General features: G+C 39.5%; 1 protein-coding gene across 10 annotated transcripts in view; it reads left to right on the top strand.

Moving 5' to 3' along the window:
- The window catches only part of LOC146487411 (uncharacterized), an 81482-nt gene that overhangs the window by 58538 nt on the left and 4864 nt on the right, over window positions 1–18080 (top strand). The window contains exons 1-2 of one of the 10 annotated variants that reach the window (XM_085087733.1): window positions 1516–1588; window positions 11401–11488. The exons of 2 other annotated variants lie outside the window; for them this stretch is intronic. The gene's annotated coding sequence lies outside the window, so the exon portion shown is untranslated. 7 more of the 10 variants (XR_014857563.1, XM_085087764.1, XM_085087747.1 and 4 more) reach the window with 7 other exon arrangements.

Genomic DNA, 18080 nt, shown 5'->3' with positions numbered 1-18080 from the left:
TTGTTCAGTAACGAATCGACTTGTATCGAAACGACTTTGTATCGAAACGACCGGATTGGTCAGGTCCGTTTCGATACAAAGTAAAATATAAAAAAGAACCTTTGTTCTGAGCCTACTTCAACTTATGACTGAAAAGTTTGACTACGAGAAGCAGTGATTCAAAGTGACACTGAGACAAAAAAAATCATATGAGCGTGCGTGAAAGTTTCTGTTCTCGCGCGCGTGGCGTGTTTTCCGTGTGGTAAGTTCACGAGTCTTTTGGACACTCACTCGTGCGCTCCTCTCGTTTTGCTCGATCGTAGACAATCCAGCAATAAATGAATATTGCGTCTAGTAGCAGGTGTGATTGTTATGCAGGAAAGTAGTTTGCAAACAGAGCAAAGCAAAAGATACTTCAACCCCACCGAAACCTACCAAATGAGATCAAAAGAAAAGGCAATTTATTCAAGTTTAGCGTAAAATTTAATTTGCTTCATAAAGCCCCAAACCTTCTCCTGCCGTTTTGATCACGAAGCGAAAATTCAGTTGACCAAGGCCACCTAGTGCTATTGAACATAAGAAACAAATTAGGACTAGCCTCAACACAACCATAACAGGCTCGCAGCCAATCTGTGTCTCGTGACACAACGCTCCTCCCATTGCGTGACGAGACACAACGGTTGCGAGGGAGACTATGATAATCCCAAAATGACGAGGTAAAAGCGGCAATAAACAGAGCCTGACACACCCTTTAACTTAAGATAGACATAGCAATAAATGTTAGCGACATATGCTAAAGATTAAATATAGCTTTCCTCATTTCCGCGTCCCTCGCCTCCCTACTCTTCCGTTCCTCTTTACGACCCTTTACCGGTTGGTAAGCTGGTCAATTGTTCTGGCCTCGCTGCCATGATGGCAAGTTAGTAGACGAACATTTAGTAGACTGTCACTGGTGTTGAGTTCATTGCATATAGCCTAACAAGGGCGATTTGTGTTACTAGAAGTGTTAAGCGTCACGTTTTCTGGTGTCGGAAAAGAACTGGAAAGTCTCACAAACGGCCTTGTAAATCTGAAGAGCTTGCCAAGAAAGGATGCAAAATCGTTCCCAGGGTTGTAAATTGGGGAGGGGCGGGAAACGAGCCTGGCATCGGCTGGCCTCGTGACCAACAAACACCAGAAAATCTTGGGGGTGATAGATTAGTGATGACTAGATTATGCGTGATGTTAATATCGACTGGTTTCGCGCTCGGCTAAGAACGCCTGTTACGCAGACTACTGCGGATCCGAGCCTCGAATTTTGCGCAATATTATCGTAGCAAGATGGCAGAAACAGGCAGAAAGTATCCGTAGTCAAGAGTTCACAAGAAGTTTGATCATGTAAAATTCTGTTACGTCTATTCCCCCGTAGTCAAAATCAAGCGGAAACCCTCCATTACTGTCATTACTGCCCACACCTCCATCCCCAGGCCTTTCTCCACCTCAAGTCACATGACCTCACTATGGAGCGGTTACTCAGCAGACTTCTGATCGCAAGATGGCTGATCACAGTCTGGGCCAGTTGCATTGTAAAGCTATTCATTTCTGACGAACTTCGAGGAATCATTTGAAGGTATGGTTTAAACTTACTCTCTTATTTTTTAACAACGCGAGTTCGAAGTACGACAAAAAAACGGCACAGTCACACGCAGAGTCAGGCCCCTCCGCGCCACCTGATGACGTTTAAGAGATGCTGAGGTTTATATCGTTCTTCATCTTACCCATCCTTGTATGCTCAGCTTCAATAACGGCTGCTTTACTTCGATACGGATTCACAGAATTCCTCTGTTGTTATTGTTGTCTTTTTTCCCGGCATTAATTTACTTCGTGAAAGCTTTTTCATGGACAATTTTCCTCGGGCAATCAATACTATTGGTACCGTACGGTGGTCCAAGCCCTGCGATTTCAGATCTGAAACTCCACAAAATCGCCTTAAATCGACCCAGAAACCTCACAGGACACAAAAGGAACTTCAAAGGAGTTCGGGTCAGAAACTGTTGTTGAAGTATCATTCCTAATGTTGCTTTCATCATCATCATCATCATCACCATGTCTTTATTTACCCTCGGATTTTTAGAGTAGCTTAATGCAGCTAATATCTCCGAGCATATTCCCACCCAACCATGAGAATATACGCACAAAGACCAGACCACAACACCGGGAACTACGTCCCCTACTCTTTGTGAACAGTGAGTGGGTTCTTTAAACGTCCCACAGAATTATTTACAAACAAGGTTTGTGAGACGGGGCCTACGGTTTATCGTCCTTATCCGAGAAGACTAGAAAGTCTAACCATTTGCAGATGTCAGAGCAAAGGCAGCACTTTCTCCTCAGTTATTTAAAGACCCTGAGTGTTGGTCCGGCCGGGGTTTGAACCTGCGACCTCCCGCACGGTAGTCCGGCACTCTACCAACTGAGCTAACCGGTCGGTCGGTCGGTCGGTGCTTTCAAATTCGATACTCCCCCCCCCCCCCCACCTCCATTCAAACCCTTATAATTTCGTATCTCAAGATACTTGTGTTTGCTATAGGTGGTGCTTACTAATACAGAGATCTTTTTGCGCAGTTTAAAGCTATGCGGAGAAAGCAGAATTTAGCAAGTGCTCTTGGTATCCAAAAAGTAAAATTGGGGTAACATGCATTTTTCAGTGATAATAGAGCTTCAATGTGTGGTTCCAGAAAATATCCATACCCCCACCACAGAGGGAATTTCACATGGGACCCCCACCCCCCAGGATTTTCCATTTTCGTGGTGTTTTTTTAACCCCCCCACCCCCACCCCTTCGGAAATTCCTCACATACAGAATACACCCCCACCGGCCCCTCTCTGGAAATGTTTTATTTCAAAAGAACGCCTCAAAAATCAATTTGATGTGAACATTTCAGAAATATCAAGAACTGCCTGCACGAGGAGAAAATATGCGTTATCGAAAGTCGTGCGCGCCATTCAATTTCACCGGTAGAGTTTGCCAAAAAGCTCTTGATACTGAAATAATTGTTGTGTTTTAAATTTACCTGTGGTCATTGACATCAAACTTTACTATTAGCTTTGCTGAACATTTTAAATCTAAAATGTTGGAATAAGTCGGGCAAAGCAAAAATGTGTTTTCATTTAATTTGCATATGTCATGTTTACGTTCCTATGCAAATCAAAAGGATTACTATTGCTTTAGTTCTACTCGATCGATTTTTCTCATGGTAATCATTCAGTCTAGTTATTTTAGTCAATAGTTTTCCTATTGAATTGGAATAGCTTGGACAAAATAAGCATTAGCAGGGCAGGGAGACAAATTGACCTTTCAAATCTTAACTTAAAACCACAGACGAAATGGAGCCGCAAAACGAAATTAGCATGTTCACGTTCTCGTGCAAATTTTTATGAGATCAATGATGCATTAAAAGAATGTCGAATTGGCTCTATTTTGTTGAATTTTGGCATAGAAATTAAGTTAACAGTTTTGGACTTTGAGTTGAAATACTTTGGACAAAATAAGACTAGTTTTAATACGGGTCAGTTTTGACAAACCAGGCATAATTGACCCCGGGAATCCAACCATTCACCCTTCCTCCCCTCTGGAATTTCCTGGGCCATTGACCCCCCCCCCCCCCCCCCCACCCCTTTGGAATTTCCAATTCCTTCTGTGGTGGGGGTATGGATATTTTCTGGAACCACACGATATGAAAAAAAAAAAATGCCATACATCGCTTTGTATTGTACAGGTTTTTGAATTATCGTTTCTTAACCCATTAACGGCCGAGGCGCCCAAAACTGGCCGATAAATTTCGCACGTCCGCGCTAGGTTCCTGCCTCCCCTAGAAGGGATAATTTTGTCCTCTATTGTTCTAATTGTCTTTAGAAAAGACTGACCAATCAGAATCTATCGTCTGCGCATATATTTTTAGGTCTTAGGGGGGTCTAGACACAAAAAGGTTTTTGTCTTCCGAAAATATCAGATTTCATCGATAATGGCGGGCCACGCGCTTTACGCTTAAATATTGAAGACGCCAATTTCGCATTTTTCCGAAGGAAAACACACCTTTTCGAAACGATAAATCGAAAGAGGAACTTCTAAGGAATACTCGACAGTTTCAATAGCGGAAATCCAAGCATTAACGGCGAAGAAAATTATGCTTCGAGGAAAATTTGTAGTTTTACCGAGGCGACGAGCTGGCGGACATCTCAAATCATTATTTTCGCCATGAACTTTCTTGGTGATGTTAGAGCGTTTCTCGCAATACAACTCACAAAGAATTACAGGTTTGATTGTGGATTTGTAGTGAAATACTATTCTAATTGATCGATTCTTCGTATTCCGAACAGTTTTCGCAAAAGTTTTGAAAAACGTGCTCCGCACGGGTCGATAAATTCGCTTCAAAATTGACTCGCAATTGCTTCAAATCGCTTGCGAGTCGGTCGCCTCGCGGCAAAAATTATACGCGTTTTCTTCTAAGACCTATACAAAGACTTATTTGAATAAATGTTTTAATTAGGAAAGCTTTATTGCCTGTTTTTCTTTCTATTTTCATTGATAAAACGTGATAACTGCCTAATCTTGCGTAAACAAACACGTCTTCTCGAGAGCGGATCAAATTACTGCCATGTGACGCGAGGATCAAATTTCATCAAATTTTCGAAATTTTTAACTTCAGCTTTGTTTTTTGGGTAATCTTTAATTCGCAGGTAGGGTATTTTATTCGACAATTAGAAATTCTAGCTATTCTAGACCAAAGGAGTGCTGTTTCTTTGACCCAGTAAGTTGTCAATTTTTACTGCACATTGGGTTAATTATTAACAATATGCTAATTTGTGAAAATGTCAAAAACACGTGGGCTGCAATGGGTTAATTATCTCTGAAAAATGTGTGGTTGCCCCCACTTTTAATTTTTGGATTTCAGTAGCCCTTGCTAAGATCTGCTTTTCCTGCATAGTCATAAGCCACGCAAAAATACTTCGGTATTAGTAGGCACCGTCCTTGACAGCATAGGAAGGTCACTAAATCGATCTTCGCCTTAAAGGTTGCCTTGAATCGATGGCCTTGGATTTGAATATGGAGCCACTGTGAAAAACGTTTAAGTGGCCAAGCCGGACTTGAACCAGTCACCTTTAGATTACAAGTCAGGCACCCTTACCACTTAGCTACCCCACCCCCAGTCAACAGATTTGGCTTTACAATATTTTTGAACGTATTTTTTCTTCGTTGGCTTCAAGGAATAGTGGGATCATCTTGTAGCCGTACAATTAGGACAGCATGATTTGAAAATCAAATTTTGTATTTTGTAAAACTTTCATATGCATTAAAAATAATTTTATTTGAAGAGATAGAGTATTCAGGTTTTACACACATTTCTGTGCCTTGTAAAACCAGTGGTGAAAGTCAGTTGTGACATGCTAAACAAGACAACTTTCGTTTCAACTCAGACAATTTTCACTCCTCAGTAAATAAGTGAGTAATAGTTGGTGCATCATAATTGAAGGGCTGGGAGCATAACCGCCTTATGTCGAATTTCAGCCCGTTTTTCGATGTAGCTCGGATTTGTGCAAACTTTTGCATGTCAACTGCAATGGGATTGAAAACCATTGTCCAGTATTTTTTCACGCCGCTTTGTGTTTCGTATTAATGCTATTGAGAAATTTTACCATCTTGTAAAGATATATCGGTAACATTATAGACACTGGATGACCAAAAGGACAATGCACTGAGGATTAAATACTTGTATTCAATATACACTCGTTGTCTTTGAAACACGGCACACGAAAGCGGTGTTGTTCGCGGGAGGAACGAAAAGAATGCTGTCACGCTTTTATTTGATTCTGTTACAAACTACTACGTACGTGACAGGAATGTCCGAAATGTAAACAGTTACATCCTCCAAGAGAAAATGTGTCCATTTCCTGGCGTAAAATCCAGCTTTGTCCCGTTTGTCGACATATCACTCTTCATAACGCAAAATACTAGCATTCTACACGATTAACAGGAAGACATGTAGCCATTTCAACGATTAACAACGATTAACGGCAGTTCTATTAAAAGGTAAAGACTATCTATTCTTTTTTGCGGGCAGTCGGTGTTAACCGTTGAAAATCTATGTTAATCGTACTTTTATTGAATCATTGCCTTGAAATTGTCAAGTTAATCGTTACATACCGAATTTCAAGCCTGGCAAACCACAACTAAGGCTTGCAAAACACCTTGCACATGGCGGGATTTGTCTCTGATGCTCCCGCGGGATTTGATAATCGAATTGAAAAATTCATCACGGCACAGTCATCACTACCAAGGAAGGATTCTTTGGACAACATTTCCGCCAGTTCCTGTGAACTGCATTCCTCAATTTCATAACCTTTCAAGAGATCCATAGATGTCGGTGCATTTACAAACTTCACCAAACAAAAGCGAAACCAACTAGCCAGTACGATACACAAGTTGTTTATCCCGACTGCCTTGATCTATTTTGGGCTTGTTACAACCCGCAAAAGCAAACCATGATATCATCTCAAACGTTACTTATAGAAACAGCAACTGGTGCGACTAAACACGGCTCGTGGACAGTGGAAACTTTTAGCCTACCGATAATTTGGAAAACGAGTCTGACGTGGACAAAACCTATAAAAAATTTGCCTTCCAAGCGCGTTCACTTGTAGACAAGCAAACTACCAAATACCCCTCCCCCTCCCCCTCCCCCTGACTCAATGTTGTCTTTTGGGTCACGAACAGTTTCCTGGCAAGCATCACTTCCCACATCAACATTGCATAAGGGGGAGGGGGGAAGGGAGAAGTAACAGTTGTAGAATTATGAAGGGAGAAACAGTAAGTGAGTGGTTTTTTGGCTGTCTGTGTTCGGTTCTCATTGCATAGGGGGAGGGGGTGGGAGGGAGAAGTAAGCAAGTGGTTTTTGTTCTGTTCGTGTTTGGTTTTCTCAAGGAGTTTTGTCCACGATTGTAAAACCGCGAAATGTTTTCCAAGCCAGGGAGAGCCAAAATTCGGACAAATCCGTGGGAAATCGAAAGCCGCGCTAAAATTCAACATAAGGCGGTTATGCCTTCGGACCTTCATATGAGCTATTCCCTACGGGGTTGAGCAAATGAATATATGAATAATGAAGGGCTGGGAGCATAACCGCCTTATGTCGAATTTCAGCCCGTTTTTCGATGTAGCTCGGATTTGTGCAAACTTTTGCATGTCAACTGCAATGGGATTGAAAACCATTGTCCAGTATTTTTTCACGCCGCTTTGTGTTTCGTATTAATGCTATTGAGAAATTTTACCATCTTGTAAAGATATATCGGTAACATTATAGACACTGGATGACCAAAAGGACAATGCACTGAGGATTAAATACTTGTATTCAATATACACTCGTTGTCTTTGAAACACGGCACACGAAAGCGGTGTTGTTCGCGGGAGGAACGAAAAGAATGCTGTCACGCTTTTATTTGATTCTGTTACAAACTACTACGTACGTGACAGGAATGTCCGAAATGTAAACAGTTACATCCTCCAAGAGAAAATGTGTCCATTTCCTGGCGTAAAATCCAGCTTTGTCCCGTTTGTCGACATATCACTCTTCATAACGCAAAATACTAGCATTCTACACGATTAACAGGAAGACATGTAGCCATTTCAACGATTAACAACGATTAACGGCAGTTCTATTAAAAGGTAAAGACTATCTATTCTTTTTTACGGGCAGTCGGTGTTAACTGTTGAAAATCTATGTTAATCGTACTTTTATTGAATCATTGCCTTGAAATTGTCAAGTTAATCATTACATACCGAATTTCAAGCCTGGCAAACCACAACTAAGGCTTGCAAAACACCCTGCACATGGCGGGATTTGTCTCTGATGCTCCCGCGGGATTTGATAATCGAATTGAAAAATTCATCACGGCACAGTCATCACTACCAAGGACGGATTCTTTGGACAACATTTCCGCCAGTTCCTGTGAACTGCATTCCTCAATTTCATAACCTTTCAAGAGATCCATAGATGTCGGTGCGTTTACAAACTTCACCAAACAAAAGCGAAACCAACTAGCCAGTACGATACGCAAGTTGTTTATCCCGACTGCCTTGATCTATTTTGGGCTTGTTACAACCCGCAAAAGCAAACCATGATATCATCTCAAACGTTACTTATAGAAACAACAACTGGTGCGACTAAACACGGCTCGTGGACAGTGGAAACTTTTAGCCTACCGATAATTTGGAAAACGAGTCTGACGTGGACAAAACCTATAAAAAATTTGCCTTCCAAGCGCGTTCACTTGTAGACAAGCAAACTACCAAATACCCCTCCCCCTCCCCCTCCCCCTGACTCAATGTTGTCTTTTGGGTCACGAACAGTTTCCTGGCAAGCATCACTTCCCACATCAACATTGCATAAGGGGGAGGGGGGAAGGGAGAAGTAACAGTTGTAGAATTATGAAGGGAGAAACAGTAAGTGAGTGGTTTTTTGGCTGTCTGTGTTCGGTTCTCATTGCATAGGGGGAGGGGGTGGGAGGGAGAAGTAAGCAAGTGGTTTTTGTTCTGTTCGTGTTTGGTTTTCTCAAGGAGTTTTGTCCACGATTGTAAAACCGCGAAATGTTTTCCAAGCCAGGGAGAGCCAAAATTCGGACAAATCCGTGGGAAATCGAAAGCCGCGCTAAAATTCAACATAAGGCGGTTATGCCTTCGGACCTTCATATGAGCTATTCCCTACGGGGTTGAGCAAATGAATATATGAATAATGAAGGGCTGGGAGCATAACCGCCTTATGTCGAATTTCAGCCCGTTTTTCGATGTAGCTCGGATTTGTGCAAACTTTTGCATGTCAACTGCAATGGGATTGAAAACCATTGTCCAGTATTTTTTCACGCCGCTTTGTGTTTCGTATTAATGCTATTGAGAAATTTTACCATCTTGTAAAGATATATCGGTAACATTATAGACACTGGATGACCAAAAGGACAATGCACTGAGGATTAAATACTTGTATTCAATATACACTCGTTGTCTTTGAAACACGGCACACGAAAGCGGTGTTGTTCGCGGGAGGAACGAAAAGAATGCTGTCACGCTTTTATTTGATTCTGTTACAAACTACTACGTACGTGACAGGAATGTCCGAAATGTAAACAGTTACATCCTCCAAGAGAAAATGTGTCCATTTCCTGGCGTAAAATCCAGCTTTGTCCCGTTTGTCGACATATCACTCTTCATAACGCAAAATACTAGCATTCTACACGATTAACAGGAAGACATGTAGCCATTTCAACGATTAACAACGATTAACGGCAGTTCTATTAAAAGGTAAAGACTATCTATTCTTTTTTACGGGCAGTCGGTGTTAACTGTTGAAAATCTATGTTAATCGTACTTTTATTGAATCATTGCCTTGAAATTGTCAAGTTAATCATTACATACCGAATTTCAAGCCTGGCAAACCACAACTAAGGCTTGCAAAACACCCTGCACATGGCGGGATTTGTCTCTGATGCTCCCGCGGGATTTGATAATCGAATTGAAAAATTCATCACGGCACAGTCATCACTACCAAGGAAGGATTCTTTGGACAACATTTCCGCCAGTTCCTGTGAACTGCATTCCTCAATTTCATAACCTTTCAAGAGATCCATAGATGTCGGTGCGTTTACAAACTTCACCAAACAAAAGCGAAACCAACTAGCCAGTACGATACGCAAGTTGTTTATCCCGACTGCCTTGATCTATTTTGGGCTTGTTACAACCCGCAAAAGCAAACCATGATATCATCTCAAACGTTACTTATAGAAACAACAACTGGTGCGACTAAACACGGCTCGTGGACAGTGGAAACTTTTAGCCTACCGATAATTTGGAAAACGAGTCTGACGTGGACAAAACCTATAAAAAATTTGCCTTCCAAGCGCGTTCACTTGTAGACAAGCAAACTACCAAATACCCCTCCCCCTCCCCCTCCCCCTGACTCAATGTTGTCTTTTGGGTCACGAACAGTTTCCTGGCAAGCATCACTTCCCACATCAACATTGCATAAGGGGGAGGGGGGAAGGGAGAAGTAACAGTTGTAGAATTATGAAGGGAGAAACAGTAAGTGAGTGGTTTTTTGGCTGTCTGTGTTCGGTTCTCATTGCATAGGGGGAGGGGGTGGGAGGGAGAAGTAAGCAAGTGGTTTTTGTTCTGTTCGTGTTTGGTTTTCTCAAGGAGTTTTGTCCACGATTGTAAAACCGCGAAATGTTTTCCAAGCCAGGGAGAGCCAAAATTCGGACAAATCCGTGGGAAATCGAAAGCCGCGCTAAAATTCGACATAAGGCGGTTATGCCCTCGGACCTTCAATTATGTTGGTCATAAAATTTGGAATTCCAAGGTAAACCATTTTGTCATTTTAATCATGTTTTTACACCTTGGATGGCCAGAGATATTATATTTATTATATTTATTCCTGAACTTGCGAGTTCTTGATCAGTTTTTGCTCATAAATGAGTATACAGTGTGACCCTCTGATTCCCTGAGCATTATAATAATTTTGATCACACATTTTCCTATCAAAGATGAGTATTTTGTCATTGTAAATCTTTTTAGGCCTTATAGAGTCAGAGATATCATTTTTTATACTTGCCAAGATGCATCGACATTTAATGTTGTCTCCTTTAAACATGCATAAATTTACAAACATTTGGTTCATCAGTTTAAGGAGGCTCAAAAGGGTTTCTAGCCTTGTGCGCTCGCGTAACCCATCCACGCCATAACTAAGGTGTTCACATCAGCTGAATGAATCAATATGTCCATCAAAAGTCACATGTGCAAAACACCGGAAGTGGAAATTTCTGTGTAAAATCGTGCGAACCAAAACATTTGTTTTTATCTTGAAATTTTGCCTATCTTGATTTTTTGCATGCATGCCACATTTAGTTTGCCACTTCAAATAGCAATGTTTGGGAGAAATTTATCTAATAGAAATTTTTGTAGCCGAAAAAACGTCTTGTATTGAAATAACACAAGATCTACTAGACATTTATCTGTCATATTTCCAAAGGAGTTATTTCATCATTTCACAAACACAACAACAATGAAAAACCCTTACCAGCCTCCTTAAATTTCATTTTCTTTAATATGCATAAAAAATTCAGACCTGCTGATTTAAAATGCACAAAGCAAGCAAATGATACTAAGTAAATTTCATGCTTGATCAGTTGATGCAATGTTTACGATTTATGGTGATGAAGCGAGTGAAGCACAGTATTTAAGAGTTTCATGTGCTGTTCTAAATACTAACAACAGGTTTGTCTTGCTTCTGATAAAAGAATTGTCAGTTCATCGGCCTTAATTCCTTTATATAAACCAGGATTTAAAATGTATGTGACAGAATTTTTTTTATCAAGTTATTGTAAATCGATTTTTCTTTCCAGTATTTGAGGTGTACAAAACCTCAAATTTCACTTCCAGTTGCACACAACTGCGCAAGATGGGAGATGTGGATAGCAGGACAGTGACGTCGTAAGTACTGCACCGGATGGGAGACAGGGGAGGGCACGGCTTTGACATCATTAGTCATGGAGTTTTTGTCTATATTCTCAGTTGCTTCATTCTCAACAATCCCATTCATGTTTTTGCCCACACAGTTTTCTTCCTCTGTGAAAAACAGCTGAGGAATTGAGAAATCCCAAGAGTAACATTCCTGTATCGACATCATGCCCCTATTATCCTCAGTCTTCCGCCTCATGCCATATTGTACCCAGCTGGAAGTTTAATTTGATTAGGAATTATTTTGAAAACAACATGAAGATAATTATGATTAAGCCAATATGTGTACATTGTAAAAATCATCTGTCATACATGTATACACTTTAAAGATTCAAGACCAGCCTTTTTTTATTATCAGCAGCATTTATGAAGTGAGCGTGTCAGATTGATTTGAAATATGATAGCTGTCACTGACATTTGTTAACATGCAAATTTTGTGTTCCGTTTGTTTTCATGCAAACTTCAAGTGAAACTACAAGGGACGGTCTCGTATGTTGTTTGTTTTAGTATTAAATGGCATGTTTTGTTTTGTTTTGTTTTGTTTTTTTTTCAAACAAGTAATATTCGATTCATCTACGTAGATTTTTTAATTTTCTTTGACAACAGTTTTGTTCTTTTGTTAATTTGACAATTCCACAGAAAATGTATGGCAATGAATAACAATGACAAACGCAAACACCTTTATAGACATGAACAAATGTGCCGATCAATAATGTCCAACCTTCATTTCTCCCACCCCCCCTTTCCCTCCTTCCTCCTGCACACACCTCAGGCATTTGATTGTTGTGTACCAGGCTTGGGAAGTATAGAATTTGAATCGGGGCGGGGAATTTTGAACTGGAGTTTTTGTTTGGCCTAGACAAGTTCCTGCATGGGTTTTCCTGGTTTTTGGAAGTTGAGGAGTTTGGCTCACTCAGTACCCTTTGAAAATACTTTTGGAATGTGTTATTAAAAATATCACAAAGCATAAAATGTGATTGCTTGAAGCTGAAAATCTCATGTAGTGTTCTCAAGTAACTTAGATCTTTGAGTACACAAGAACAAGCTAAGGCACTGTTCAAATCATGTTTCATACATTTAATGTGGATGTCCTATTGTCTAACTGTTAGGATTTAGAAGATCTTTAACTTTAGTTGGGCTTAAGAATATTGTTCGATATGCTCGAGTCTTTGTGATACAGGAGTTCATTATATTGTATTTCCAGTGCAATAGAAACCAGGAACAGTAACTGCCATACATTAGGGTCATCACCTTTTTTGGCATACATGTAAAGTCAAACTGATGGAACACCGGGAAAAAAAATATGCGCAGACCAAAATGTTATGTAGATGAGTAGTAGTTTATTTCCAAAATTAAAATGCATTCAATTTTTTGCTTCAGGATAAGGAAGCCTTTTTAGCAATTTACATGTAGCTTTAGCATAGAGTTTCAAAGGCTATTAATGGGCCCCTTAAGTTGCAGACCTCTCCACACCCATAGCCATTTGAAGGGTTACACAGAATAAGGCCCCAAGTAACTTTTGATGTAAGGTCAAATTCTCCTATTGTTTCACAAGCGAAGGTAATAAGGTAATTTGTGTTCTGCACTTTGTTGACAGCTGTATATAATTTTAGCCTTTTTTGTTATAATTGTTTTTCTTAGCGATAAGACCTGTCACACAATATTTCCGCCATTTTTTATTATATTTAGCCAATCATATTATAGCTCGCTTGTGGACTAGCATGATCAAAAAAATCGAACGAAGAGAGAGAGAAAGAATCCTGTTATTGAAAACAGTGTGTTCGTGACTTTTACAAAAGGAAAAATAACCTGTGTTAAGCAGGATTATGCCTTACAGAATTGTAAGTATATCAACAATATTATAGAGAAAGTTTGCTGTTGAAGTTTCGTTTTCGAGTAGAACCGATTTTTGAAGAATAATAGTTGGTCGGCTCACATGTATCATTTACTTTCAAATGACTAGCTAGCTTGTGCAAAGTGGAAATTGCGCATTAAACTAGTTCAAAACAACTGGAAGATCCTGTAGACATTATTTTCCTGGTGTATAGATCTTCAAACCGAGTAGTACGCTAACCCACGGTGCGAAACAATTTGGAAGAAGAATTTACCAGTTTATATGAAGTCACTTCTGAAGGGCTTTCTTTCCGGCACCCCTTCATTTGTCCCCGTGTCTGTCGTAATAATAATGCGGGGCATTTGCGCATAGGACCTTCCTATGGGGTGAGACATGTCTCTTTGTTTTGCAAATCCACAGTAAAAAATAAATATATTGTAAACATACAAATAATTATTTCCTTTGACATATGTTAGCAGTTTATGAAAGCAACCATGTCTGAATTTTTTTATTCTATAATCAAGGCCAGAAGGTTGGGATATACTCGCATGTACAATGTTTGCCTACACATGTGACAGAAACACTGTAAGCGCAGACGAACAGTCCCCATTCTCTACCCTCACCCCCTTGTGATGTTGAGCCGGTGTAATAAAAATGACTTGTGGACTTCAACATTGTCTCAGGGGAAGGTGCGGGATGAGTAAGATGTCCTTGAATGAAAAAACATAGCTTTGTCAATCATTGACACTAAATTAGCAGTTAATAGCAGTACATGTTCTCTCAAGACCTTTTTGTCCTTAATTGTAGCTGGAACCAAACCGTAAATTTTCATAAAATGCTGCAGTTTATTTTACCAGCAGATGTTTACTTGTAGGATTTTCGACAAAGAGAGACCACTGTAATAAAAAAACAACAACAACAGTGCACCATCATTACAACACTTTTGGGATTCCCTTGTTGTATTTCTCTGACTAGTTGCCTGCAGTGACTTGTCCAAAGTTAGTGACTGACATGAGAGGAATAATTTGATTGCTCTGTGGGTTATGGTCAATAAACTGTCCCATAAAAGCTACACAGGGACAATCATTAATTATCTGAGGGTACAGTACTCAGCAGCTTAGAAATCTGTGAATATCATTTCATTCTTGGTCTCAAATTGAATATTGCACGTGGTTCCAGAAAATATCCATACCCCACCCATGGAAGGGATTTTTCATATGCCCCCCCCCCCCCCTTCCCCTCTGTATTTTCCAAAATTGGCCCACAAAATATACCCTCCCCCCCTCCCCTCCAGAAATTCCAATTTTTCTGCACACCCTCTGGAAATATTTCTATTTCTAGTAAAAGCAAGAAATAAGCTTGTTCATTTATTGTTCAAGAGGCCAAATTTTGAGGCTTACATGTGTTTTCTAGTAAATTAGCGTATACTGTGACCAACATGTGAGCAGAAGTAAATAATTCAAATGGATCTGACTAGCTTAGACATAAATATTCTAATGCTCTGAGAACACAGAAACTACCATTAGTATTATTTTTTTTAATTTCTCTTACGTACCGAGCTCGAGGTTCCTACTGTAAGTTACTAAGATATTTGTTATATCTCTGAGGTTGATCAGGCGTGAGGGAAAGGAAACTTTCAAATTTAGCGGGCCATACAGTGAAGTTCAGCCCACTAAATTGACCAATCACATCACACGTACTAACTGAGAGATATTTAACAATTATTCCACGAGCGCGCGTTGGATATGAGATGATAGATAGCCAACGAGGCGCGTAGCGCCGAGTTGGCTATAATCATCTCATATCCAACAAGCGCGAGTGGAATAATTGTTTTATTAAAAACAACCGAGAAATATTGCTAGATCTTACTGATTTCGCTGTGCAAGAACGACCAGAAGGCAATTTAATGGTCGCCATTTCTCGGCCATGGTATAATTGCTCATATACCATGGCCGCTAAGCCAATCAAATCCCTCAAATTGGATTATACAATGATGCAGTTTTTAATAAAATAAAATAGTCTTACAAGGTGCCCTTTAATATAGTTACAGCCAGAGACCTGAGATTCTTTTATTGCCAACCCTTAAACATCTCCAACATGAACTAATAAAATTAATTTTTTTGACTGATCTCAAAACATTTCTTTTGGGAAGGGCTAGGATAAAGTTTACAGTATAACATTGAGGAAATTGTCTCGGCCAATATTATTTTTGTCTTTCTTTCCATCACATCTATGTTTCAAGAATTACTAGTGTAATTAAAAACTAGACCATCGTATAATGCAATTCCAGGAATTTGATTGGATCAAGTGGCCTTGGTCTGTGAGCCATTATACCAGGTCCAAGAAATAGTAACCATTAAAATAATAATAATAATAATAATTATTATTATTATTTATTATCTATTATTTTCTGGTTGTTCTTGCATAGTGAAGGCAGAACAACAATTTTACTCTCACTCACTTGTTGGATATGAGAAGGTGATACAAGTAAGGCCTCACTGGCTATCTATCATCTCACATCCAACAACTGCAATGTTGATGTTGTAAGGAGAAGTAAGATGCTGATCTCACAAATAATAATAATAATAATAATGATAATTATGATAATAAAAATACCGTATTTACTCGTGTATAAGTCGAACTCGTGTATAAGTCGACCCCCCCTTTTCAAGGTCAAAAATCGGATTTTCATCATTTCTGGCTAAAGAAGAAAAATTTCAGAGTGAAAGAAGTTTCCCAAAAAGTTAATCTCTTATTTCTGAGAATGTACTGTAAACATGGTGAGAGGTAACGTGGTCAAGACCTTGTTAACAATGTAGCCTAAAACACTTACAAGTATAGGTTTTGTTTTCTTGTTAACCTATAGTTGCAACGTAATTGGTCCTTTTCTGGTTGCTAACAACAAAGTAAACAAATGTGCTCGTGTACTGCATTGTAATTGGCTCGAGCGCGTAACAAGCATAACAAGCCTTTGGTTACAGTAATATAATTGGTCCACGCGCGTAACAAAAAAGCCCGCGCGAGACAACAGCATTTGCCAGGTCACTAAGCTTCTGTAATCATTTGATGAAAACGAACGTTCAGCACCGTAAACGACAGCAAAGCTCTAAGAAAAATGTCTGCTCTATGTATAAAAAGACACAGCAGAAACATCTCCAGTAGGTTTGTGTTTCAACCACATAATATTTATTTATATTTCATTTTTGTTGACGAAGAATGCACCGAAAACTGTCAATACTCGAACACAATTAGAACTGGTTTTGTAAACTCGGTTTTCCTAACGGACTTCGAGTAATTGTTATGCTAATGTTTGGGTTTCTTGGTCAGGTTTTTGTGTATGACTCATGTATAAGTCGAGGGCGATTTTTTGGGCTGATTTTTTGGTCACAAAAGGTCGACTTATACACGAGTAAATACGGTAATAATGATGATGATTTTAAATAATGAAAATTTTATTATCACCGATTTCATTGATACGCGACCCTCGAATAAAAACTCCCGCGAGCATTTGGCGATTCGCCTCCGTCAATCATGCGCTCCTAATATGGTGTTATAGGAATGCCGCTCTTGTTTTCAAAAATATGGCGGCCACTTTGTAGCCTGTTCATTCGACATGGTTGCTTCTTATTCTTCAAGTTTACGTTGGCGACTGGTGTTTTGCTTGTGTAGGGGTTGAGCGCGATCGCTATAGCAAGACTTCTGAAAGTGGGGTTGACATTTGTGAAGAAAATTCGGAAAAATACAGAAATACCTAGCCTCCACGGTTGATTACACAGCACGGACGGGAAAAGCAAGACAAATGGACGGTAGGTGAAAAAAGAATCGCATAAATCGGCATAGATAAACAAGCATGCAGTAGATGACATTGATCACCTTTTATCATTTACAGCACATGACGTACATTGTTTGTAAGGAGAGTAATTGAGCAATATCCAGGAATGTACGAAGATGAAAATATACAGGGATGGCTCAGTTCAGTACGCAAGAGGAAAGACAGTCAGCGCAGTGGCTTCCATCAATCTATGCTCAACCCCTGCATGAGCAAATACAGCACTCGCCAACGTAAACTTGAAGAATAAGAAGCAACCATGTCGAATGAACAGGCTACAAAGTGGCCGCCATATTTTTGAAAATAAGAGCGGCATTCCTATAACACCATATAAGGAGCGCATGATTGACGGAAGCGAATCGCCAAATGCTCACGGGATTTTTTATTCGAGGGTCACGTATCAATGAAATCGGTGGTGAACTCTTCTCATTTACAATTTAAATCAAATTTAAATACAAGTTTTGGTAAAGCTATAGTTAAAAAAAGACTTCTTGGTGGTCTGGTGGCCTTGGTCTAGAGCCATTATACCAGACCCGAGAAATAGCAACCATTAAAATACTAATAATAATTATTATTATTTATTATCTATTATCTTCTGGTTGTTCTTGCAAAGTGAAAGCAGAACAACAATTTTATTCTCACTCACGCTTGTTGGATATGAGAAGGTAATACAAGTCAAGCCTCACTGGCTATCTATCATCTCACATCCAACAACTGCAATGTTAATGTTGTAAGGAGAAGTAAGATGCTGATCTCACAAATAATAATAATAATAATAATAATAATAATAATAATAATAATAATAATAATTATGATGATGATGATGATGATGATAATAATAATAATGGGTCTTTTATTCTTCAAAAGGTGAAAATACATATCTTCTGTTATAAGTAGGTAAT

The sequence above is a fragment of the Pavona decussata genome, unplaced genomic scaffold (assembly GCF_977016875.1).
Source record: "Pavona decussata unplaced genomic scaffold, jaPavDecu1.1 SCAFFOLD_16, whole genome shotgun sequence".
Classification (NCBI taxonomy): Eukaryota; Metazoa; Cnidaria; class Anthozoa; order Scleractinia; family Agariciidae; genus Pavona; species Pavona decussata.
The sequence above is the reverse complement of the archived record's forward strand: the minus strand, read 5'-3'. Positions and strand labels throughout refer to the sequence as shown.